This window comes from Paramisgurnus dabryanus, chromosome 2 (genome assembly GCF_030506205.2).
Source record: "Paramisgurnus dabryanus chromosome 2, PD_genome_1.1, whole genome shotgun sequence".
Classification (NCBI taxonomy): Eukaryota; Metazoa; Chordata; class Actinopteri; order Cypriniformes; family Cobitidae; genus Paramisgurnus; species Paramisgurnus dabryanus.
This window is the reverse complement of record NC_133338.1, coordinates 49276278-49286377: the sequence shown is the minus strand read 5'-3', so window position 1 is coordinate 49286377 and position 10100 is coordinate 49276278. Positions and strand designations below refer to the sequence as shown.

At 39.1% G+C, this 10100-nt stretch overlaps 1 protein-coding gene across 3 annotated transcripts in view; it reads left to right on the top strand.

Moving 5' to 3' along the window:
• mrvi1 (murine retrovirus integration site 1 homolog) overlaps window positions 1-10100 on the top strand; it is a 49498-nt gene that overhangs the window by 11571 nt on the left and 27827 nt on the right. For 2 of the 3 annotated variants that reach the window (XM_065261516.1, XM_065261517.1), the window contains exon 4: window positions 1647-2151. The gene's annotated coding sequence lies outside the window, so the exon portion shown is untranslated. The remainder of the gene's footprint in view (window positions 1-1646; window positions 2152-10100) is intronic. The other variant, XM_073813023.1, reaches the window with a different exon arrangement.

The following is a 10100-nucleotide window of genomic DNA, read 5'->3' as shown; positions in this document are numbered from 1 at the left end:
GCCTCCGTTCTAATTCTCTATTTTGCTCTCTCCTCACTCTAGCGACAGCTTTTCCAAGTTATCGCATCACTTCAGGAATCCAATAATTTGTTTTAAATCACTGTTTTGAATCTGAACTTTTTCCTCTTAATAAATATTTTAGTTTCTTGAGATCGACCCGTGCAGCTGCTCATCTGGCTCGCTCTCACTCTGTGCTCGTGCGTGCTGGCAGCGTCACCTGTGTGAACTGAATGCGCTGCTACCATTGGCTCATAAAAGTGTCTGTCACCGTAGCAAGATCAGCGATTGGTTGAAAGTTTCTTCTCCTTCTAGAACACTCGCCTTCTCTCTCTCTTAATTCTTTTACAACAGCAAATGCATCAATGTTTATGTGCGGTCTGAAAAATGTGCGCGGTCTGACAAATCTATTGCGCGGCCACTTTGGCTGGCCTGCGCGGCCGCGCACGCGCGCAGCTTAGAGGGAACATTGGGCGTAAGCGTTAACGCTTTCCGTTCACTTTTAATGGGTGATGTCATGCGTTGCCGAACTAAATTGTGGATCCGTCAGCGCCGCGTCACTGCCGTTGCTCCCTGTAGAAGTTGAACATTTCTCAACTTTTTAAGCGGCAACGCGTGCATCAGCCAATCAAAATTTCCACGTGAATGTCTCGAATGACTAGAATTTCACGCGCGAATGAAGCGAGTGAACTCAAATGTTCTAGCGTCCAACTACGCTTGAATAACGTGTTTTTGCCGCCTCTAACGCGGCTGGTGGGAATGCACTTTTAGAATATGCGTATTCAGTGCCCCCCGATCCACTAGGGGGCCACATTTCTCCTAATTTTCCCAGTAAGTGACATTACTGAGCAATTTAAAAGCATAACAAGCAGTATGATTTCACGGTACTTTATTGTCATATGACAATTGCTCTGTGCAAGCAAGTTGCTGCATACGAATGAACACGCTTATTGACGTGCGTCTTGATATAATGGATATGGTTTTCTAACAAAGTAAGTTCCCAGAGCAGAAAAGACATAAAAAGCGCATGCCTGCATGATCATATCACCGTATTATTTACTGCCACGTGAGCCACAAATTAAATCTTGTCGAGCCGTGCAATAGGTAACACTGTCCTAGTACATTACATTTGTGCATCTGGCAGGGGACATATCATGAAAATCTGACTTTTTCCATGTTTAAGTGTTATAATTGGGTCCCCGGTGCTTCTGTCAACCCAGAAAATGTGATAAAGATTAACCCAGTAACTTAGTTTTGATAAACCATTCTCTGCAAGCATTTGAAAAAATAGATAATTGAAATTTGCCTCCCCTTGTGATGTCAGAACGGGATCTTATAATAATAATACCACCCCTTAATTGACACTATCCAACCAAGGCACTGCCATTTATTGCAGAGATCAGCTCATTTGCATTTAAAAGGACACACCCACAAACAGCTATTTTTTTGCTCACACCTACAAAGTGGCAATTTTAATTTTTTTATTTAACATCTCAAAGTCTTGTGAAATGTCCCCTTTAACCAACTTAATGTATATTCAATGTGTACATTTTATCAGTCCATCTTAAAAAATTCTGGGTTATTTTCTTGACTTGGTGTATTCTCCCAGATGAATTTTGGATAATGTTTAATTGTTTATTTTCTTTAAGGTCAGACCGATCAACAAGCAATGAGATCTTCCCATCAACATCAGAGGACAGTGAGAACCCCTTACCCAAACAAGAGGAACCTTGTAGGAGCCAAAGCCTGAAAAAAGAGGACAGCAATTCTTCAGAAAGTGAGCAATCAAACGACAAGGGACAAACAAAAAGTTCTGCGAGGAGCCCAAGTTGGATATCAGAGTATAGCGATAAAAAAGAGGTCTTAAAACTTTTAAACCAAGGACGACCATTCAAGTCGGGGAACGGTTGTGATAACCAAACAGTCGTTTCATCACAGTTGTGCCAAGCAGAGTTAGAGGATACTGGGAAGTGTCAAGAGGAAAGCGAGGAGATCCACAAGGAGTCAGATTGCAGCGGGAGGAGTCAAGAAGAATCTGAGGACGGTGGAGAGAGTCAAGCAAGGACACAGAACAGCGAGGAACCAAAAACACGTGACTCAGATACATCACAGTATCAGGGTCTTCAATCCTCTGATCTCTCTGACAGTCCAGGGGTGAGTTATATACATCGTCAAACTGTTTGTTGAACCTTGTCTGATGTATTAATTGATAAAACACATGGTTTACTGGGAAACCTGTTTGTGAAATTCCTATTACCTCTCTGGAATCAATAGATTTTTCTAATGGAAAGCTGGCTCGTCTTATTTATTCTGCTTGTGATGTACTCATGGGTATGTTTTTTTTTAAACCCCATTTGATGGAGTAGAGAGTAGTGCAGTAGAGTATTTTATTTTTGCACAGGCTAAACCAATAGGGGTCCAGGAATGGGAGTCAGGTGCTGGCGTGATACTTTGCTTTGTGTAGTCCTTACCGGGGAAACTCCTATAGCCTACTGACGCTCTAAACACATCATGCAGATCCAGGGGGCGTCATGCACCAATTTTTGGGCACAGTAGTCACAGTGTGCACATCTCACAGAAATTTGTGCATACACAGACATCAAACGAAATATTATAGAGCTTTCAGTCTTTTCCATGGCACTTACATCTCTAAGAATCTAAACACCCCTGCTTTCATGCAAAAAGCTAAAAAAAAAAAGTGTTGACTAACTTTCATATTAAAGGGATAGTTCGGCCAAAAATTATATTAAACCCATGATTTACTCACCCCCAAGCTGTCTGAGTTGCATATGTCCATCGTTTTTCAGACAAACACATTTTCGGATATTTTAGAACGGGGTCCACGACCTTCAAGTCCAAAAAAAGTGCGTCCATCCTTCACAAATTAAATCCAAACGGCTCCAGGATGATAAACAAAGGTCTTCTGTTCTGAGGGTAATCCGCGCGGTGTTGTTGTAGAAATATCCATATTTAAAACTTTATTAATGTAAATAAATACCTTCTGGTAGCGCCGCCATCTTAGACTCCTCTGTATTCAGGAGAGAGTATTAGCGTAGTGTACGCACTTTTCTTAGTGACGTATGACAAATTCGGAGGGCGGGGGCACAGAGCAGCAGCAGAGTAGCCTCCGTAGGCTGCGTAAGCTCTCATCCTGAATGCGGACGCGACTAAGATGGCGGCGCTATTGGAAGGTATTTATTTTCGTTAATAAAGTTTTAAATATGGATATTTCTACAACAACACCGCACCGATTACCCTCAGAAGACCTTTGTTTATCATCCTGGAGCCGTTTGGATTTAATTTGTGAAGGATGGACACACTTTTTTTGGACTTGAAGGTCGTGGACTATGGGTGGACCCCGTAACATTACATTTAATCAACTGAAAGATCTAAAACATTTTCCAAAATATCCGAAAATGTTTTTGTCTGAAAAACGATGGACATATGCAACTCGGACAGCTTGGGGGTGAGTAAATCATGGGTTTAATATCATTTTTGGCCGAACTATCCCTTTAATATTTTTTATTGTAACAATTTATGATTTGCAAAAATAACTGTTTCATCTGTGTAGATTAGATAAGCAAAGTGTGTGCGCGTTGTGCACGCTATACATTATGGTCAAGCATGCGCCCTTAAAATAGCATAATGAACAACGCGCAACGCGCCACTGACTTTAGACTAGTTTTTTTTGGTCAGTGGCGCAATTGTTTTTTGAAACTGCAAAATAGCATTAAGGATGGTTTGCGCTGCAACACGCCTCCTTTTTTGCGCTGAACCACCCAGGGAGCGCAAGTTCATTCCCTAGTTTGCCGACCCGCTGTGCGCCGGTGCAAAGTACGAATGATCGTGCGTCACTGACAAACTCAATTGCGCTGGGTGCAAGATATGGCCCAAAAACTCTGTCATCATTTCCATTTAATAATTTGGCAGATGCTTTTATCCAAAGCGACTTATTAGTATGCACTGGGCAGCAATCACTGCAGACCAAACAAGGCACTTCTGTCAGTCCAGTTCGAACTAGGGATGTGCACGAATGTTTAAATATTTGTCTCTGAAAAATAATCATTTGAAAATTAAAAATGCCATTCCATTTTCCGTATTTTTCATGAGAAAAGAAAACTGTGTCACCAGGGTTAAGCTTTTATTAGAATTGTCTCGTATTATTTAACTCTTTTTTTTACTTTATATGTAATGACTTATAAAATACAGAACATAAAAAAATCATTTGTAGGCTATGTGTTCCTAAATCTTTGTTCACTAACATCCCAAGCTATAGTTCACAATTTTGTCAAATGCATATTAAATACACACAGAGGTCTGCAAAGTTCGCATGGTTTAACTGGTGAGCATCAGAATTCAATAACATGGTCATGGTCTTAAAAGATAATTGAAATGTTAATTCTCCCTACGCCATAGTGATGCTGCCCTGCTGGATGTTGCAAGGTCTTGGACAGGGACTATACTGTGTTCATGTTATTTTTAAAATATATCCTATCCGAATAGAGCTTGCTTTAATGATATTTAAAAGGTCCTGAGGAACGTCCTGAAAATATATCTCTAAAAAAGAGTGGGAACCCTGATATGTACATCTGATGTACTAATAGGAACTCTTTAGGTGCAAAGTTGTACATTTTAAAAGGTCCCATAAATCTCAGGGGGGTACATATTTTTTTTTTTATTCTGACGGTGTACTTTAAGCAATCTGATTTATGACTTCCTCCTGATGGATATTAAAACCGGAAAACCCCATAGATTTACATGGAAGGAGTGACCTGACCCTACAGGGCAGAATATCAGAGATTTTATGATAGGATTTTTGTTGACTTGCTCCACCCTGGTGACTTGACATAACAACCACATTTAGTTTAACAATAAATTTTAAACTACTCGGACAACGTATTAACTGCGTATCAGTGTCCTCACAACCCATCACATTACCATAGATCTATATTTGCATATTGAGTTTTTCCAGCCCATTATTGGTCAGTAAATCAGTTATTCTATTTTCATCTGTACAATTGTGGTCCAGTACTTTGGTGGTCTCTTTGACAACCTATAAATACTGTAAGTCTTTCTTTCCTTATAAGACATTCACTAAAATAGCTTTACTCTCTCTAAAATTGTCTCTATTTTGTTTGGGTTAACAGGAGCCAAAAAAGCTTTTGTTTTGTTCAGATGAAATGAGAATGGATTAAATAAAATACAGAATGCGTTCCTTTGGGAAAATGAAGGAATCTTCCTGTTTCTCGAATCGATCTGTATCTCAGTCGAAGCTGTTTATGCAAGAGCTTGACAGATAAATGGCTTTACATAAGTAAACCAGCACTCATTTTAATCTGATGAGTTAAGGGAACGCTTATTTTAACATACGTGTTTATGGTAGATATTACTGTTGGAGGTAATATAAACATATAAATAAGCTTCTCGTGGCAAACTTTGGATGTTGACCTAACAAAGTTTAGAATGGAAAAAATGTTTAGGTAACTAATTGGGTGGTCACTTGGGTACCCTAAATGGTTGCTAGGCAATGGCTAGGGGATTTTAGGATGTTCTGAGTGGTTGCTAAGTGATTGCTAGGATGTTCAGAGTGTTTTAAGGAGCGGTTGTGAGACAGTACCAGGTGGTTATGAATATGTTCCGACTGGTTGCTAGGTGGTACTTTGATGTTCGGAATGATTTCTAGATTACTAGGATGTTCTGAATGGTTGCTAGGTGATTACTAGAGTGTTTTAAGTGAATAACTTGGAAGTTCTCAATGATTGTCAGGTGATTACTAGGACTTTCTGAGTTGTTATGCAGTTACAAGAATGTTCTGATGATGGTTATGTTGCTGGTTGGTAGGTGGTTACTATGATGTTCTGACTGGTTGCTAGGTTACTAGGATGTTCTGAATGGTTGCTAGGTGATTACTATATTATTTTGATTGGATTACTTGGAAGTTCTCAATGGTTGGCAGGTGATGATTAGGACTTTCTGAGTCATTGTTATCCAGTTACAAGAATGTTTTGACGATGGCTATGTGGCTGGTTGGTAGGTGGTTACTAGGATGTTCTGAGTGGTTGCTAGGTGATTACCAGATGTTACGAATGTTTTTAGGTGGTTGCTAGATGGTAGGACTTTCTGAGTGGTTGTGAGACAGTTAACAGGTGGTTATGAGGATGTTCTGAGGTGGTTACTATGATGTTCTGACTGGTTGCTAGGTTACTAGGATGTTCTGAATGGTTGCTAGGTGATTACTAGATTATTTTGATTGGATTACTTGGAAGTTCTCAATGGTTGTCAGGTGATTACTAGCCGTGTGTCTCAATTCGTTCCCTAGCTCCCGAGGTCGTGAATCAGTATATCGTGTACACAGGTTCGGGCACTGGTAAGGACCCTAGCTCACTTCACATTGGGACAATGTTCACTTATTTTTCTGTCACGTGGCTGCTTAAGCGCGTTGTGATTATTCACAGCTGTTACTCATCAACAACCGGCAAAACCAACATCTCTCTGACTTAATTTTAAAAACCGTACATTGTGGAAAATGCTGTCATTATTCTCTTACATATCTGTGCATAAAATTGGAGGCATATAATTACATTTTAAATGTAATAAATATATTTACAATTTTAAATAAATATTATTATTTTAAATATTGAGTAGATTGTGGTCCCTTACTGTGTAGCAATGTGTGTTTATATTTACAACTAAAACAAACGTTTGTCTTTATAAAAGTTCTGTTACATTTCATAAAGTTTATTGAGTTGGATCACGTGATGTTCGGGTGGCGAGCGTCAGAAAAGGTCACGTGATTTTCGGTTAGGGAACATAGGGAACATCGATGCTCACTGGTTTTTGCGTTGCATTGTGGGAATTTTTAGGGAACGACCGTTCCAGTGCACTGAACGGATTTTGCGATTGAGACAGCCCTTAAAATGGCCGACTCCCTGATCAGTGCCCTGACTACTGAACAAGGGAGCTGATTGAGACACACGGTAGGACTTTCTGAGGCCATGTTTACATTAGAGCATTTGCGTTTTAAAACGGCATTTTAAAATGAAAACGATCCTTGTTTATACTGGCATTTTAAAAAGAATCTTCATCCACACTATACACCACCATAAACGCATGAAACATGACCAATCACATAACTGGGCGTGCGCATAAAAGTGTAAAATAACTTATTACTCTAATAATAGCTTACCTTTGCGCGTTTGCAGCCCAGGGGTGTGCGATATTGACAAAAAGTCATACATGGGTCCTTTGCTGGCAACTATAACAGACACTATTTTTTTACCTATAAAAATGTGTTTGGGAAAGTCTTATACTGTTCTATCTCCCCCCTACAACATTAATATGATTAATAGGTTAATTTTGATTTTATAACTAAACAGAAAGGTCTTTATGATTTAAAAAGAAAGCATTCAAGTGAACAGTACTGAACAGTAGCGAACTTGAAGCAAAAATAAATTTCAGCAAATTCAAACTTCAATCAAACATAGTAAGAGGTGAAGTATTGCTTTAGCCTACCAGAAATGCTTATTGCATTAATTTTTAAAAGTGTGCGAGGTCCATGCACGTAGTCCGCTAGCAACACAGAAATATCTAAAAGCGCAAGCACCTAAACGAGCATTATATTAATGACGTTGAGTTTATTGTTTTTATTAATTTATATTCACAAAACTTATCAACAAAACATCGATTAAATTTAAGAGACAAATTATCTGAAACAAAATTCATTTTAAAGTAGCAAACAAAACTTACATTAAACTGGAAAATAATGTCTGACCCATTACAATTCTCCCTTCATATTGGCATTTGCAACGCCTACATGGCGTTTAAAATTACAGTCTATCTTTCGTAAGCTAACTAAATTTAAACAAAACATAAACACATTAAACCCAACAATACTCAAACATTCATATAAAACAGACATTATCTATAAGGATACATGTTAAACCAATCGGATATAGCGTTTATAATAGCTGGTTGGTAGATGTTTACTATTTTTGGCAAAACCTCCGTAACAAACCAACATTTACATGAATAAAATAATTTTTACTTTGAAAATGCGCTGTCACGTTAACATCAGCTGTTCGTTTACATAAGACTCCGTCTACGTTCATTTACACTCAGAGCAACGTCTGACTTCTAAAACTAAAACAGGGTCTTCAGCGTTTGCGAACGAATCCGTTTATGAGGGTCGAAAACGGTGATGTAGTGTAGATGAAAGGCGTAAACGTAGCAAAAGTAACGCGTTTTAAAGGATAAACACATTAATGTAAACATAGCCTGAGTCGTTGCTAGGCAGTTACAAGAATGTTCTGATGATGGCTATGTGGCTGGTTGATAGATGGTTACTAGGATGTTTTGAGTTGTTGCTAGGTTGCTAGTTGATTATTAGGACGTTCAGAATGTTTTTATGTGGTTGTTAGATGGTTACTAGGACTTTCTAAGTGGTTGTGAGACAGATACCAGGTGGTTATGAGGATGTTCTGACTTGTTGCTAGATAACTAGGATGTTCTGAGTGGTTGCTAAATGTACTAGATTATTTGTAGTGGATTACTTGGAAGTTCTCAATGGTTGTCAGGTGATTACTAGGACTTTCTGAGTCATTGCTAGGCAGTTACTAGAATGTTCTGATGATGGCTTTGTAGCTGGTTGCTAGGTGGTTACAAGGACTTTCTGAGTGGTTGTGAGACATTTACTAGGTGGTTATCTTCTGACTGGTTGCTAGGTAGTACTATGTTGCTTTGACTGGTTGCTAGGTTACTATGGTGTTCTGAGTGGTTGCTAGGTGAAAACTAGAGTGTTTTGAGTGGATTACTTGGACGTTCTTAATGGTTGTCGCGTGACTACTAGGACTTTTTGAGTGGTTGTGAAGACAGTTACTAGGTGGTTATGAGGATGTTCTGACTGGTTGCTACTAGGTTACTATGGTGTTCTGAGTGGTTGCTAGGTGATTACTAGAGTGTTTTGAGTGGATTACTTAAAAGATCTCAATGATTGTCAGGTGATTACTAGGACTGTCAGAGTCATTCCTAGCTGGTTACAACATGTTCTGATGATGGCTACACTCTAAAAAACAAACGGTGCTATATAGCACCAAAACAGTTGCTTTGGATCGTAACGATAGAAGAACCATTTTTAGTGCCATATAGCACCGGTGAAGAACCAGTGAAGCACCAGTGAAGCACCTGTGTAGAACCATATAGTGCTATGTAGAACCATATGTGGTGCTATATGGCCCCTATATGGTTCTACACTGGTGCTTCACTGGTGCTTCACTGGTGCTTCACTGGTTCTTCACCGGTGCTATATGGCACTAAAATGGTTCTTCTATCGTTACGATCCAAAGCAATTGTTTTGGTGCTATATAGCACCGTTTGTTTTTTTAGAGTGTATGTAGCTGGTTGCTAGGTGGTTACTAGGATGTTCTGAGTGGTTGCTGGGTGATCACTGATTTGTAGATGATTACATGGATATTCTGCATGGTTTTGGTGGTTGTTAGATGATAACTAGGACTTTCGGAGTGGTTGTTAGTTAGACAGTTAAACTTACTTACTTAACTTACTTGGTTATGAGGATTTTCTGACTGGTTACTAGGTGATTCGTAGGTGATTACATGGATGTTCTGAATGGTTTTTAGGTGGTTGCTAGATGGTTACTAGGACTTTGTGAATGGTTGTTACACACTTAAGCTTACTAAGTGGCTATGAGGATGTTCTGAGTGGATGCTAGATGGTTACTTAGATGTTCTTAGAGGTTGCTAAGCATTTACTAAAAAGTTCTGACAGAACGCTAGGCAATAACTAAGATGTTCTGAGTGGTTGCTAGGTGTTTTTTTAAGTAGTGTGCTTTGTTAAACATAACTTAATGGGGAGTTCAAAATTAGTTGGGGATTTTAAACAAAATCTTTATGCCAACAAGCACTCACCTGCAGTTTAAAGGGCTTTCAAGAACTTCATTTTGTGATGATTTCCACATGCAGTCCCCTTGTTGTTGTTGTTAGTGACTCTTGGTGTTGTGTTATTGTATACAAGATGCCATCATTACATGTTCTTTTGGTGAAGGGAAGAGTTTCCTCTGAGTCCTGAGATGAGACTCAGCGATAGGACAA